A 15730-nucleotide genomic window follows, 5' to 3' on the forward strand; every position below is an offset into this window, starting at 1 on the left:
TATATATATATATATATATATTCTTTTTTAAAGAAAAGAAGGCCAAGTCCCAAATTCCAAGCAGCTGCCTCTTAAAATGGCAAAAGGGGCTGAGAGACACCAGGTTGCCCCTTGGTTTGGCTGAAGCATTCCTGTAGCAACTCGCTTCTCCTCAGAGTCTGTTGGATGCTCTCTTCTTCATCAAGAAGCTCCCAGGATCATGCTTCAACCAGAAAGCAATTTTTAAAAATACTAATACAGCCAATGGATACATTTGACCTCTTTGAGTTTTATGTGAAATGCTTGATGAAGTAACAAGGATAATTTTCACTGAAGTATGTGTATAGAAAGAATGTCTTAGGATTTATGAAGATGATGATGGATTTTATGTGTCAACTTGATTGGGTCAAGAGATGCCTAGAGAGCCAGTAAAACATTATTTCTTGGTGTGTCAGTGAGGATGTTTCTGGAAGGGAATAGCATTTGAATCAGTGGGTCAAGTAAAGGTCTCCCTACCAATGTGAATGGGTTTCATCCAATCTATTGACAGAGAAGGATAAATTTACTCTCTTTTCTCATGTTGGGACAGCCATCTTTTGCCGCTTTTTTTTTCTTTGAGAGGAACATTTATTAAGAAACCATAAATATATTTGTATATTAGCAGATGTTTTTACAGTTTTTACCACATACAGCCAGAGGAATGAGAAGTTGTTTCCATTTGTGTACAATGTATCATAATGCATTCTACTGTCATATATAACTAATTAGAACAAATTTTTAAAAATAAATTAAAAAATGAAAGTAAAAGTAGCTAAGTTGTACTTTTGCTGCTTATTGACATTGAAGTTGGCTTCCCTGATTCTCAGGCCTTTGGACCCAGAGAATTGCACCACTGGCTTTTCTAGCTTGTAGACTGCAGATGGAGGAATTTCACAACCTCCATAATTTGGTGATTTGATTCCCATAAAGAAATCTCATATCATATTAGTGTTCTTTCCCTGGAGGCCCCCAACTAACACAATAGATATCACTCCCTACAGTTATTTTCATAGAATTAAGCAATAAATATCACAGTATTCCCATTTTTAAGGATTAAGAAACTGACAGAAAACTGAAAAACTGATGTTTAATAGAATTTCAAATTCTTTCTCAGGAACCTCACATATTTAAACCCTTTTGAGTAGAATATATTTAATGAGGTCATTATATGTGATATAGAATCTTATCTTCAACGATAAACATCAGATTCCTATTGATCTTTAGTGCTCTTTGAATGGGAAGTCTATCAGCCAATCTTCTCTGTTTTGAGTGCACTGAATGAAAGCATTGATTAGAATAATTGGTTAACCCACTGTTAATGGCAGGTAAGGGGTTGTCAGTTGATTGGAAACTAACATGAGACCTACTCAATTGCTCAGTTGAATCAGTAATTACTTGCCTCCAGGACTGCCATCTGCTATGAAATACTTGAGTGTGCATGCTATGTAATATAGCTGCCATTCCTCACTCTGCTACATTATCCAACATAACCTATTGCTATTATGAATGTCTTTACAAAAAACTAACCAGTAGAGACTTACTAAAAAGAACATCTAATATAAATACACATTTTGTCTACTCCAAACCCTCATATTCTTGGATATAGTAGGATCATTTACTCAACCTTGTTAACAATATGTGCAAGGCATTCATGAAACAATAAACAGTGAACCAGGCTGCAGAGATGGTAAGAATGATTGCATTCAATTTGCTGATATGTTCTTTACTCTGATTACTTTAGAAAGATTATGTGTAGTATTGTAGATGTAATGCAAGATTAAAATGTGTTTTTCAATACAGTCAAAGTCGAAAAGCAAAACTTCATTAATAAGAGAGTTCACCCTGCATATTTTCACATTAAAGCAGAACATTTGCATTGTGGGGCTAGTAGACCATCTGGTGGTTTGAGTGAGTCAGTCTACATATATACACAGGATGCTGAGTTTTACCAAACTGAAAAAACACTGACCACATATTTTGCACAGGTCCTTCAATCTTTCAAATATTTCTTGAATACCAGGCACTCTTGTGGTGCTGGGGAGACATCAATGTACAAAACAGACAAGGTCTCTGTCTGCAAGGTGCTTACATGAGCACAGCAGGGGGACATGGAATAGGATAAATAAATACACACAAATAATATTGTAGGTAGTGATGAGAGCTAAGGATGAATAAGTGGAGGCTATGATAGAGAATCACAGGGGACTTGCTTTGGATTGAAGAAACCACAGGGTGTAAAGTGATAGCTGAGTTGCTGTCTCTGCCCTCGAATTGCTGGCATTCCAGGGGGTGGCTGGGATGTGTACACTGAGAGCCATCACTCACTCACATGATCTTTCTCAACAGTTCTGCCAAATCTTCATTTTGCAAGAGAGGTGTTAATAGGTATTTCATGAAACAATCAAAAGTTTTGTGGCCAAATATATCTGGAAAGCACTGCAGAGCAGTGTAGTGCCTGTTGGAAATTCACAATGCAAGCAGCACCATGCACTGAGGCTCTGGGAAGGCAGACAGAATATATATAATATATATTTAGATTTTGCTTAATCCTAAATTTCAAAAATATTTTTGAGCTTGGATCCTCATTCTCATCTGATAAATGCCTTGCAATACAATGAATTTTCATGGTATCCAAGAGATAAAAGTACATAAATATTATAAGGTTTTCATTCTAAATGAACCAGTGTACTTTGTGAATGAAATAATAATAGTCATGGAAAATTTAGAGATCATTATTCTTTTGTGGTGGCCATCATTGTCAAATTATCTCCAGAAATATTTTCCTAGAGGAAGTGTATTTTGGAATAATACATAATTCTATGCTAGAGATACCAACAAATTTGCATTTTATTTTATGATGATCTCATAAAAATGGAAAAAAATGGTTTTGTTTTTGCTTTGATTGCTCTGTGATTATTATAGAGGCACTTTATGTTAGTAATGTTTTGCAAACAAGTCCAGTCCATGAGACTCTTTCCTTTTAGTTGTTGGTAAGGTCCATCAAAATTTCTTTAGTAGTCAGCTGGCACACAACTGTATTTTTGATGTTCTGAGATGATTTGGAAAGTGTTAGCAGAGTTTGAAGATTGAAGTACACTGAGGCAATAAGAAGAGGGTTCTTGCCATGCCTAGTTCTAAGAGCTCAAATGGTTAACTGTGTGGGGGAAGCTACCTTGGGTGAGGGGTACCCTTCCCTCTAGAGCAGATGCCTAACCAGTACCCTGGGGGATGGAGAAGTGAAGTGATAAATACCCTGACTTACATTCATCCTGTCTTCTCATTGCCTTCTTTACCTTCGAAAGGCAAAAAAAAATAGCTAGAAGCATAAGGGCAGAGAGGCCTGCTGATGAATTTTGCATAGATCATCCCAAGGCCAGAATGGGCTAAAGAAGGGTAAAAATTCATTTTGGATCAATATGAACTATATTATTGCAGGGCCATTTTTATGTTCCCATGATAGAACCAGACTCCAGATGGAAATCCACCCATCTACTCCCATCACTTGTTAAACATGTGGAGTGTCCCCAGCCTCTCATAAACTCACCTGACTGTACTAGTATTGATATGACCGAGCTTTGAAAATTTTTACATTTGGTAAATGCTCATGCCATAAACAGATGTGGGTAAAAATAATCGTTTTCTACATCATTGTACCAGTGAAACTCCAGGATGTTTCTAAAGGTAGTAGTTTCTCTGCCTTTGTCCTGCATTGAAGGGCAAATTGTAACCACGATGTTCTGAGTAATCACTCAGAGTCATTTATTTCCTACCATTTCCTCTTGCTACTATTCCTTAAGTCTATTAACAAGACTATGTTGTTGCTGTGCCCAGATTCCCTGGGGTCTCTTCTCCTTCCTTCAGATCTTTTGGCTTCTGTGTCTTATCTTCTGCATCTGCAACTCCATTTGGATGACTGCCCTTGAGTACTGGACCTACAGTGCAGCTCTCTCTTGGTCAGCTCAGGCTGCCCTAACAAAATATCACAGACTGGGCAGCTTAAACATCAGAAATTTATTTTCTAAGTTTTGGAAGCAGAAAAATGCCAGTTCATGTGCTATTATGGTCACAATCTTCTTTCTCTTCAGGAAAAAGGAACAAGGCCTGTTTTATACACTTCATAGGAATAACAAATGTGTGTTAATTAGGTTGAGGATGGGAATGGAATGCAGGAGAATGAGGACGACAGGCCTATGTGCCCTGGCAGTGTGCAGTGGTAGGATGGAGGGATCATGTCTTTGGGTATTTGGTTACGGGGTAGCAAAGGCACAAGGAAGGAGATAGGCAAAAGAAGGTGGAAGTCCTCACAAAAGTCTCCAGAGATGGGATGTAGTTAGAGATTCTCCCTGAGACCAAGGCTTCATATATTTCTGCATTGTATTTATTGACCTACAGAAAGAATCTTGAGCAGATGGCAGTGCAATTGTTTGAAAGTGTCCCCTCCAAAATTAATGTTGGAATAAATCTGCATTCTGTGGTATTAAGAGGAGGGACCTTTTGGGAAATGATTAAAACAAGAGGTTACCTTATAAAAGGGCTGGAAGGAACTAGCTTTGGCAGTTTCCCCCTCTCTGCATTTTGCCATGTGAGGTCCAAGCAAGAGAGCCTTCACCAGATATTGAACCTGCTGATAGCTTGACCTTGCACTTCCCAGACTCCAGAACTTTGAGAAACAAATTTCTGTTATTTATGAATTACCCAGGTTGAGCTATTTTGCTATAGCAACACAAATGGACTAAGTCCTTTTGTTTGGGTTTTGTTCTCTAGTTTAAATGAAATATTTTAGATTGGAAGAAAATCACTTTAGGATCAAAATAATCTATATAAATAATCATATCCAACTCAAATTTTAATGCATATGTTTAGTAATAATAGGCATATTTGTTAGGTATCTTCCTGGGTCTATGTTGATTGAGGTAAGTCTATCAACAGTTTTGTGTGTATTATATATTAAGAAAAAAAAACATGCTACAAGGTATTTTTAACCCACACTAGGCCTAGTAGGATTTATCTAGTATAAGATTTACCTAGAATCTTTATCTTTTACTCATATAATCAGCGCAAGAAATTCTGCCTTGTTTATTTTGAAGCATATTTATAAATACTTCTATCAATGGTATTGCAACTACATCAAAAATCAAATTTTACCTACTCATTATACACATCCAAGACTTCACCATCAGCTGAATATTTATTGGAATCAAATTTCTGTATCACTACCAAAACGAACACCATCATTTCTTTGGATTCTTAGGCTTGTAACTTTTAAAACTGTGATTTTTCTCCTATATCCATTGTATACCTGACTCTATTCTGCAGTAAATCTTTAACATCTAATCTTTGCCCTAGATTCTTATCTCTGAGTGACTTATTTAGCAACAAGTCCTCAGCACCCAACAGTCTTGGGTTTATTGTGGCCATTTTGCAAATCCTTATTATGGAATGGTGAATTGTTCTGTAAATTAAATGACTCCCCAAAGAGACAAATTTAACTTTGGTCCACTCTCTTCTTTATGGAGTTCTTATTTCCAACTCTGAAAGAAATTTTCCTTGTACAATTGTGAAAAGAAAATAATTTTTATTCTTCTATAGTGAGTAGATCCACCACCTGTCAGATTTTGCAAGACTGGTCCCTAGGTTAAAGATTTTTAAAAGTGTGTGTGTGTGTGTGTGTTCTTTTTTTTTTTTTTTTCTTCAGCATTAAAATTAGTAGCTTTCAAACTTTTGGAAAGAGAAGGTAATTGAAGGAAATTTCAGCTTAGTCCATGATTAATATAACAGCAGGTATATTACTTTACTACTTTGCCAATCAATTTCCATAGCCCAAAAATATTTGATATTTGCTCTTTTGCTTTTCATAGCAATGATGTGGAGATTAAAGAGGAAATATTGTTTGTGGATTTGAGCTCTATGAATCAAAGCTGCCATGACAGTATAGCTCCCACATGGAGCTATTTTAAACTTGAAATACTTCAGCCCAGTCCTTAGCTACCCAATGCCCTTTATGCTTTAAAAAGCCACCCTGCTTCTTTTGCCAATGTAAAGATACTGCCAAAGCTCTCACATTTAAAACAACCAGTATCTACGGACAGGGAATTTCTACATAACCTGTATGAAACAACCTGACTCTCTATCTTCGCAGAGGACCATAGATATCACACAAAGAGCCAGAATTACAGCCATTTCATTTTTCTTAAAGAGAGGAGAGAGAGAGAGAGAGAGAGAGAGAGAGAGAGAGAGAGAGAGAGAGAGAGATTTAATATTTATTTTTTAGTTTTCAGTGGACAAAACATCTTTATTTTATTTTTATGTGGTGCTGAAGATTGAACCCAGAGCTCCACGCATGCCAGGCGAGCGTGCTACACTTGAGCCACATCCCCAGCCCATAGCCATTTCATTTTTATGCAGAAAAGGATAGTGCTAAGGTCTTTATTTCTGTTACTGATGTAGGATCTACTGCCGTAGGACATGCCTATGTTCAGTAAAAAGCTAGCTCAGTAGAACAGTTATTTCATTTGAAGTTTCTGGTCTCACATTGTATGGAAAAGTGCTAGTGTTACAGGCAAAGGAGAACAAGAATTCCTTATTGGAAAGCAGTAACAGAAACGAGATATGGCATGAGGGGCATAGAGATATGATATCAGTTATAAAGCAGAACTTGGAAATTCAAGAATCCGTCAAAAATGGTGAAGAGTTAGAGATCTTACATAAATTGCAAGTTAAAAAGTTAGCCTGCCACAGTTTCATAGATGCTGGCAGAAGACACAGACTCCTAAGTTGGAGACAAAGGACTTTATTATTCACTGCACGGCACAGGAGATGGCAAGAGTTCCATATTTCCATCAATTCTCTTTTTTCAGCTATCCCAGAGTGGGGATGATAGGAATCCAGGTGGATGCTCTGTATGCAGTGAGTGTGTGTCATAGCTGAAGGAGGAAGGAAAGATACTTAACTTTTGTCATAAAGTAAGATACTATCTTTATTATCCTGTCCAGAAACTAATCTGCCCTCTGTCCTGGGTGGAGATCTTTCTCTATCTTCCAAGGCTGCTATACAGATGTCCTTGAAAGGATAATCCAGATCAAAAGCTATCAGTGCCCCTGTGCAGAAATGAGACAGACTCAGGAATGAGACAGACTCAGGGAGGAGTGTTGCCTAAGAGTCTCCTGAGGCTACTGGGCTGGCTCTCCACCATCCCGAGTTGCCAATATTCTGCGCTTTCTTGGAAGTGACAGCTCTCCATTGGCTGTGCTTTCACATATGCAAATGTTCTAGTGAAGTGCCCTGCATGAATGAAGTCTTTTATAAATGACTTTAAACAGTTAATCCAAGGTCTCACTTTCTTTAGCCTGCAAGTCACTATTTTCCCCTCAGGATTTCTGTTCTGCTCAGCTATCAATCACTCAATGGGGAACTCTGCAAAGGTGGCATACCAGATAAATTCATTAACCAATTTAATCCATTTATGTGTACCCTAGGAATTGTGGGGGGATATTTTATTGTATTTTCAACCAAGAAAAGCAAGTTAATAATAAATTGCATCTGTCATTTCATTCAGATTTTGTATTTACTGGCTTCGGATCACTTTCATCAGACAATTGATTTTCAAGTCTTCTTGTATATCAAAATCCCTAGGTGACTTTTCTCCTGTCCAAGGTCTCTGACCTCTCCTTCAGAGGTTCTTACCAAGAAAGACTTGGGGTATGGAATTTGGAAAGTTCCAGCATTAAGTGAAGTTGAGGGGCAGATTGGTGGGGTTGTTGTGGATTTTAACTATAATTTCACAGTTATTAACAATTAAGGAAAAATGTTAACACTAAGAGGAAACTGTTTTATATCAGAAGGGGACTGTGTGACTGGGGAGGACTGTGACAGACACAGCAATGCAGAGCACTGATGCAGCCCCTCCCCGGATAGGTACTGGGCAGCCCTGGGGGACTTGAGAGAAGTGACCGAGTCTGCAACAAAGCAAGGGACTGGACAGAAATTCAGTATTTGGAGAAGGTTTTGAAGAAAATGTCAGGTTTAGAAGATTTGATCCAGGAAATCTCTAGTTTCCAATTCTCACTTAATTCAAACACTAGCAGCTCCTGAACATGCGTATGTTGTTGTTATTGTTATTGTTACTATTATTGTTTATTTCTCCTCTCTGCCTCTGGCTGTTTCTTTGAAATGGGGGTGAACAGCATACTTAGCTAAGGTGTAGCACATTCCATTCCTAGTTCTTCATCTGTAACCATCCTTATAACCTCTGATAAATCTATTCATTTATTCTCATTTTGTTTCTTAACCTAATTCATGAGTTCATTTCTGTAGTTCTCATTATTGATTTAGCCTGCTCCTAACAAAAGTTTTAATAATTAAAAATAAAATGGAAAATAAAAAAATAATTTATATTAAGACCTAAAGTGAAATATTTTAAAAATGCCATTTATTATGAGATTATGCTTAGCCTACTGTTTTGGTGGTATAACTTTTTTTTTTAATTTGGCAATAGATGAGAAGACCCTTAAAAATATTTTAAGATGTTTGCTTCTCTGCTTGGCAAAATTAGGAACTATCTCATGCTGATTCTAATTTGTGTCTATGTGCACTTATGTGTGATCTTGCATGTGACTGTTTATTTCCTGCATTCCGAAAGTCTAGGAACATTTGGGGAATCAGTTTGGCATTTCCCCAATAGATGAAACAGCACTGCCATTTGGCTCAACAATTCCAAAGAGTTATAAACAGAGGCTCGGATATCTGTATATACATTTCATAGTAGCGGTATTCATAATACTCAAAAGACCCAAGTAATATCGCTGAATGGACAGGCAAAATATAGTATACACTCACAATGAAAAATTATTCCGACATAAGAAGGAAGTAATGAAATTTTGGTAAATACTACCATAAAGATGGACATTAAGACATACTTAGCAAAATGTCAGATTCAGAAGGGCAAACAATGTATGTTTCTGCTTTTATTAAGTACTTAGAGTAGTCAAATTCACAAAGACAGAGTAGAATAGATGCTACCAGAGGCTAGGGGAGGAAGAAAGGGGGAAGTTGTTATTTGATGAATACAGAGGTTTCATTGAGAATGATAGAAAAGTTGTGAGTATAGATAGTAGTGATGGACAACATTAGGAATGTATCTAATGCAACTGAAATTTACACTTAAGAATAGTTAAAATGACAAATATAATGCTGTTTATATTTGCCATAATTAAAAAATGTCTGAAGACCACTAAGCTACATGATCTTTCATTTTTTATGTCCTTTAATATATCATTATTAACCTGTTTCTGTTTAATAATATGCCAAGAGTTCCGCCGGTAGTAGATTACATTTAAAGATCCAGGACTACTGCTCAGTGATTATAAAGTTTATTTCTTATATTCCTGAAAAAACAAGAAAGAAAGAAAATCAAGTGTTTTCTGTAAATTGTGGAATCTCTGTGGAACAGACTATAAAATGGCCTTACTTCTCCTTGTCTCCTGTATTCATGTCTTTGTGGAATCCTTCCTCTTGACTATGGATTGAAGTTAGTAAATTGTTCTAACCAGTAGAATATGGAATGATCTCCACGCTTACATTATAAAAACTGTTGCTCTTGATTTGCCAACAGATTGACAAGTGACTTCTTGGCTTCCAGGATTTAATGGAACAGCTGTCAAGTTGGAGAGACTGATGGTCTATCTTATGTGTCAAGTTGGTTAGATTGTCTTAGTCCCTTTGTGCTGCTATAACAAACTGCTAAAGACTGGGTAGCTTATAAACAATGAAAATCTTATTTCTCACAGTTCTGGAGGTTGGAAAGTCCAAGCTCAAGTTTCTGGAAGATTCAAGTGCCTGTTGAAAGTATACTTCCTGGTTCCTATATGGCCATCTTTTTACCACCTTCCAAAGACCCTATCTGTGGATACATTTACCTTGGGTGTTAGGATTTCCTCAAATAAACCTGGGGGTTGTACATAAACATTCAGCCTATTGCAGCCATGGTACCCAGTTTTTGGTCAAACTTTCTAAATGTTGCTGTGGGGTATTTTTCAGATCTGATTAAGGCTTAAATCAGCAGACTTAGAATAAAGCAGATCAACCTCCATAATGTGCTTGGGCCTCATCTTATCAGTCAAAGGCCAAAAAAAAAAAAAAAAAAGAAAGAAAATTCCAGCAGTCCCTGAGGAATCAGGAATCTTATCAATATATTGCCCTTGAACTGGAGCCACAGTATCAAGGCTTTCTTGGTTCTCTAGCAGGTAAGACTACACTGAAAATTTCAGACTTGCCAACTCCCACAATTGTGAAACAATTCCTTAAAATCTCCTATCTATCTATCTATCTATCTATCTATCTATCTATTCATCCATCCATCCATCCATCCTGTTGTTTCTGTTTATCTGGAGGGCCCTAACTATTACAGAGAGGTCCATATGGCAAGAAACTGAGGACAACTTCCATTCAACAACCAATGTACTAAGGAACTCCCTGGGAAGGGAGGGGCCCATGATTCAGGACAGGGGCCTCTTGATATTAAATCTGACAACTAGTTGTCATTATAGCTTCTCTAAATTTCCTCACTATGTTTCTGGAGAAATATCCAAAGTGGTGATTATTGTTTTTTTTTAATTTTTAAAATTTGAGAGGGTGAGAGCAAGAGAGCAAGAGAGAGAAAAAGAGAGAAAGAGAGAGAGAGAGAGAGAGAGAGAGAGAAAGATAAAGAAATAAAAAGTTAGCTTCTTGCATAAATGAGAAAAAGTGCTCACACTTTGAATTTGAAAACAGAGTAGCCCTGAAAGCAGTATTTTGAACGAATAGAGTTTAGGAGTTAGGAGTTCTAGTATTTCAGTAGTTCTAGTACTTTTTTTTTTTTTGGTCTTCAAGCTCAACATTTTACTTTCACAAATTTCCTGGTTTTTGATGTCACATCTTCTCCTAATATTTGAAGAGCTGGAGATTCAAAATGAGTGCAGAAATGTCACCTCATGCTGTGAGAAGTGCAAACGTCTTGGGATTTATTTCTGACTTTGCAAGTGACTTGCAATGCAGTGGGGCATGCAGCGGCTCAACCTCTCTGGAGATTGCCAGTCCAAAACGTGGGCAGATTCGTAGCTTTTCGTAGGGGTAATTCACATTTGTAAATACTCCAAGACCCTTGACCTAAAGATGTGATTGAGGTGCACAGTATTATTTTCAAGCGACTGAACATCTTGCACCCATGAACTCTACAGACTAAAGTGCTTTGCGTCGTTTACTCAACACTTCTGGTGTTTGGTTTTACTGACTACAAGATATGAAAAAAACAGCGAAGACCAAAGAAAGTTGTTCTCTCTTTCTGCTTTAAGAACATGAAGCCACATAGCACATTTCACACTGAAATTGAGGGTATCTCTTTTTTAGTGTTTATTCACTTTCCATGAATCCATAAAACTGTCAAATCCACAAAACTAAGACTCTTAGGAAATAGCCGTGATTTAAAAACAAAGGTGAATTCCTTAGGAATGTCAGGGTAACTTAGGAAACAGGTAAGAACTCCAGGAAGTTCCCACATTAATCCTGCACATGGGGAATCATTCCCCCACACGTGAAGGCTCCTGAGAGGAAAGGCGAGGCTGCCCTTCAGAAGCTCTGGGGAGGGTCACACACTCCTGCTTCCCAAGTTCCCCTTCAATATGACTATTTCAGCCATAGCGTCATCTGGACAACTCTACCAAACGTGGGAAATTGTGGCTTAGTGGCTTTATGGGGCAGTGCCAGAAGAGAGCAACACATGTTGGAACTGTCACTGACTCAGGTTTGCTTCTGCTTGATCACATCTTGCATGCTGGTGGTGGTGACAGGGGTAGTTTCAGTACACACAGTTCAGTGGTACTGAATTGCCTGCATAATTTCTTTTCTCCAAATTCCTCTTATTGCTGGGAGAAATCTTACTTGTTGGTGTTTTAGGATGCACGACGAGTGTGCTTTATGATTTCTTATTCAACTTCTTTCAGGTACTATGGTTAGTTATTTGCTACATACCTCCCAGGCATTTGATTAGCCTGTATAAATGTCAGCCTGAGTGAGTGGTTTCACTTTATGTAGTGTCTGGAAGTCTAACTAATGATACCATTATAAAGTGAGGAAAGGAAACAACTCTAAGAATCACAGTCCTCCGTGGAAATTGTCTTGTTCCTTCTGATTTGTGAAGTCTACCAACTGTTAAGAGCTCCTTGATTGAGCCTAACAGTCCTTGAATACAGGGATGGAGTTGAGGTTTAAGGCGATCGAGTTGCAAGCTGTGTAGTATTTCCTAGATCCACATCGATTGACAGGCGAGCAAATGAGTCCTGGCAACAAACTCACACCCATAAGGTGCCTCTTAGGCTCATCGCTCTCAAGTGCTGTTTCTATCCATCTTAGCATATTTGTCCCAGTTCCCTGGATTCAAGTCCTTCTGAAGAATTATGGCTCAGTATTCCAATGCCACCACTGACTCACATCAGTCAGCATTTTCTGCTGTTCACGAGTAATGCAGGCACATGTCCTGGAGGTGTCCTACATCTTTGGCTTCCATTTTGTCACTTCCTACCAGTTTTCCTTTCTATAGATTTTTCAATTTCTTCTCTCTCCTTCCTCACTCAGCTGTTGTTCCCAGGATTTTGCTTCCTGCCTACTTACTCCACTCATCATTTTATAATTGCCCAAATGATAATGATTCCAAACTTATATTTATCTAGATGGCTCCATTGATGTGTAGGTTTACACAGCCTGCTCTTCCTAGTCATTTGAATTTTATGGATCTTTCAAATTAACCAGGTTCAAAGCTGAATTTGTTGTCATTTCCTCCCTTGAACCATCCTCTTGTAATTCTGATTGACATTTAGTAACATACCACCCACTGAGCCAACTGAACTCAGCCATCATCATACATATTTCCTTTTTTACTTTACCTGTTCAGTAAATCCTAAAAACCAATCAATCTTTTCCTTTTTGTCTTTCAAATATTTCCTTACTTTTTTTTTAATCAATTCCATTGCTGTATAAATCTAATGCTCTTGTCTTAACTGGGTTATTTTAACTATGTTCTAGGAGGGTTCCATCTTTCCAGTCTCACCTTATACTAACTTATGCATAAAACTACTTCTATACAAATCTGATGGTACTGATGAGAATAACATTTTTTCATATATCAGTTCAAAATCAAGCCCTGTAATATGACCCAAAGGGCCACCTTTGATTTCTGAATTATCTTGCACTGTCTTCCATCTCCAGACTGATTTTGTCCTCCTGCCTTAGTAACTTTCACTCAAACTTCAAGAATAAGTTCAAAATATAACTTACTCAAATGGCCTTCCTCTTCCCACTCAGACTGATCTAAGTGCCTCTTCTCTTACCTCCCTAACAGTGGTCTGACTGCTGAGCTCGGGAGATTGAGATTCAACATTCTTGGAGTCCCCAATCATAGCAACGTCTGCACCACACTTGGTGCTCAGTAAAAATTGAACTGATCCAGAATATTCCAGGTTCAAAGATTATTGCAATAGATCCGTAACTGATTTCTGCCTCTAAGGCAGTCGACTACAATCTATTTGGGACATAGCTGAAAGAATATAAATAAAGCAACACTCTTATGATTTTGTCCCCACTTAAGGATCTGCAAAAGCTTCCTAATGCTTTATAAAGATTTAAGATCAAATTTCTATGCCCTCTCTTTTGTGAGTGATCCACCTTATATATTCAAATACATCTGTTGCTGCTCTTTGGTTCTGTCCTTATTCTCAATGCACACTGCTCCTTTTTGCCATCACCATTCATAATTCAATCATCTCATATATAAGCTTGTAGAACTTACAGGAAAAACTTTCTCAATCCATGCTTATTTTTCTTATCAACTAATTTTGGCCCTTCTTGAGTGTCCAAATGGAAATCCTGCTTTCTTGACGTTCAAATCACCATTTTCACTTCTGTGACACTTTCTACCAGAAAAATCAATCCACAGCAATCTTTTCTTCAATTCATACATGGTTATGCATTTTACTATACTATGTCTCCCACTCCAAAAATTTATCCCTTCTCATTGCTTTTTAATATTTAAAGCTGTACATTTTATCTTCCAACTAGCTTTTACAGTTGCTCAAAGGTAGAGACTAAAATGTGTCTATGTTGTCATACAGCATTTTTGGTGAATATAATAGATTCTATCAGCAGGTGGTATCTATTAAATTTTTCCTCTCTTGTGAAATAAATACATTTTTTCCTCATATTTAATTTGATTCCTGGAAGATTGTTGATGTACGCTAAGTTTATTTTTAGTTCTTGCACTATTTTTGGAAAGCTTTTCGAATGTTCAGAAAAATCAGTGTTATAGTCTTATGGTTTAGATGTGCAGTATCCCCCAAAAGCTCATGTGTGAGACAATGCAAGAAAGTTTAGAGATAAATGATTGGGTTATGAGAGCCTTAACCCAATCAGTGCATAGATCCATTTGAGTGGATTAACTTGACAATAACTATAGGCTAGTAGGGTGTGACTGGAGGAGGTGGGTTATTTGGAGTGTGCCTTTGAGGTATATGTGTTGTCCCTAGTGAGAGAAGATCTGTCGCCCCCACCTCCTGGTGCCATGTCCCCAGTGACTTTGTTTCATCTCACTCTTCCACCATGAGGTTCTGCTTCACCTTGGGCCCAGAGTAATAGAGATGACCATCTCTGGACTGAGACTTCTAAAACAGTGAGCCAAAAAATTTTTTCCTCCTCTAAAATTGTTCTTGTCAGGTCTTTTGGTCACAGTGAGGAAAAAGTTGACATTGATCTTTATCAAGCTGTGAAAATTGTGATTTTGCTGTAAAATTTGTGATACTGATCTTCCATTCACAAACACTCTCTAATATCATCTGTTCTATTTTCTATGAGTATGACAACAATCATATTAGGTAGATCCTAATTAAAGGAGAGGTTGAACTATTTTTTTTTTTAAACCCAGCTAGAATAAGGTGAAAAAAAAAACAACAACACAAAAAACAAAAACCAACACACACTATCTGGTAAAAGGATGTTAGTTTACAATTTCACTTTCCTTTGACTGTGCACCATGGATTTAATTTTATTTTCACATACATAGCATTATTATGGAGAAATAATGAGTGCCTATGTCATGGAGACTAGGTCTTTACCCAAAAGAAAATAAAGCAATTTTTAAAAAAAAATCGGACAAAGCTGGGATAAACAATGATAGTTACACAAAAATAAAGTACCCTGCTCTGTTTAATGAGGTCTACTGTTTAGCTAACAACCACTTCTTCACGTGTTATAATTGGGTAGGATTTATGTTTCAGGTTAAAGCTTCACAAGCAATCACATGCCAGAGATTTTTAAAATGTAAATTCGGTGGTTACAATAAATCCCCCCAGGGAGTCCAGCATTATTTACAAAGTCAATTGGGCTGTGACAGTGATCCTTCTTTTTATCTTTTCTATAGCTCAAACTCCATTTTCCATCTTTTTCTCAGAGCTCCACAACCTATAACTTAAACAGCATATATCAGACACGTTAAAGTCTGCTCTTCCCATCAGGGGACTTGTGCAATTGACTTGCTGTCCTGGTGAGAAGATGAGCAAATTGGTATGGGGCAAAAGGTCAATCTGCATTCATGGTGTGCTAATGTCTTTGTAGATGAAAAAATTATAATAACCCTCCTGGATGTACCGAACTGTATGCATATCTTTTTTTTTTTTTTTTAAATAAAACACAT

Source organism: Marmota marmota, unplaced genomic scaffold, assembly GCF_001458135.2.
Source record: "Marmota marmota marmota unplaced genomic scaffold, marMar, whole genome shotgun sequence".
Taxonomy (NCBI): Eukaryota; Metazoa; Chordata; class Mammalia; order Rodentia; family Sciuridae; genus Marmota; species Marmota marmota.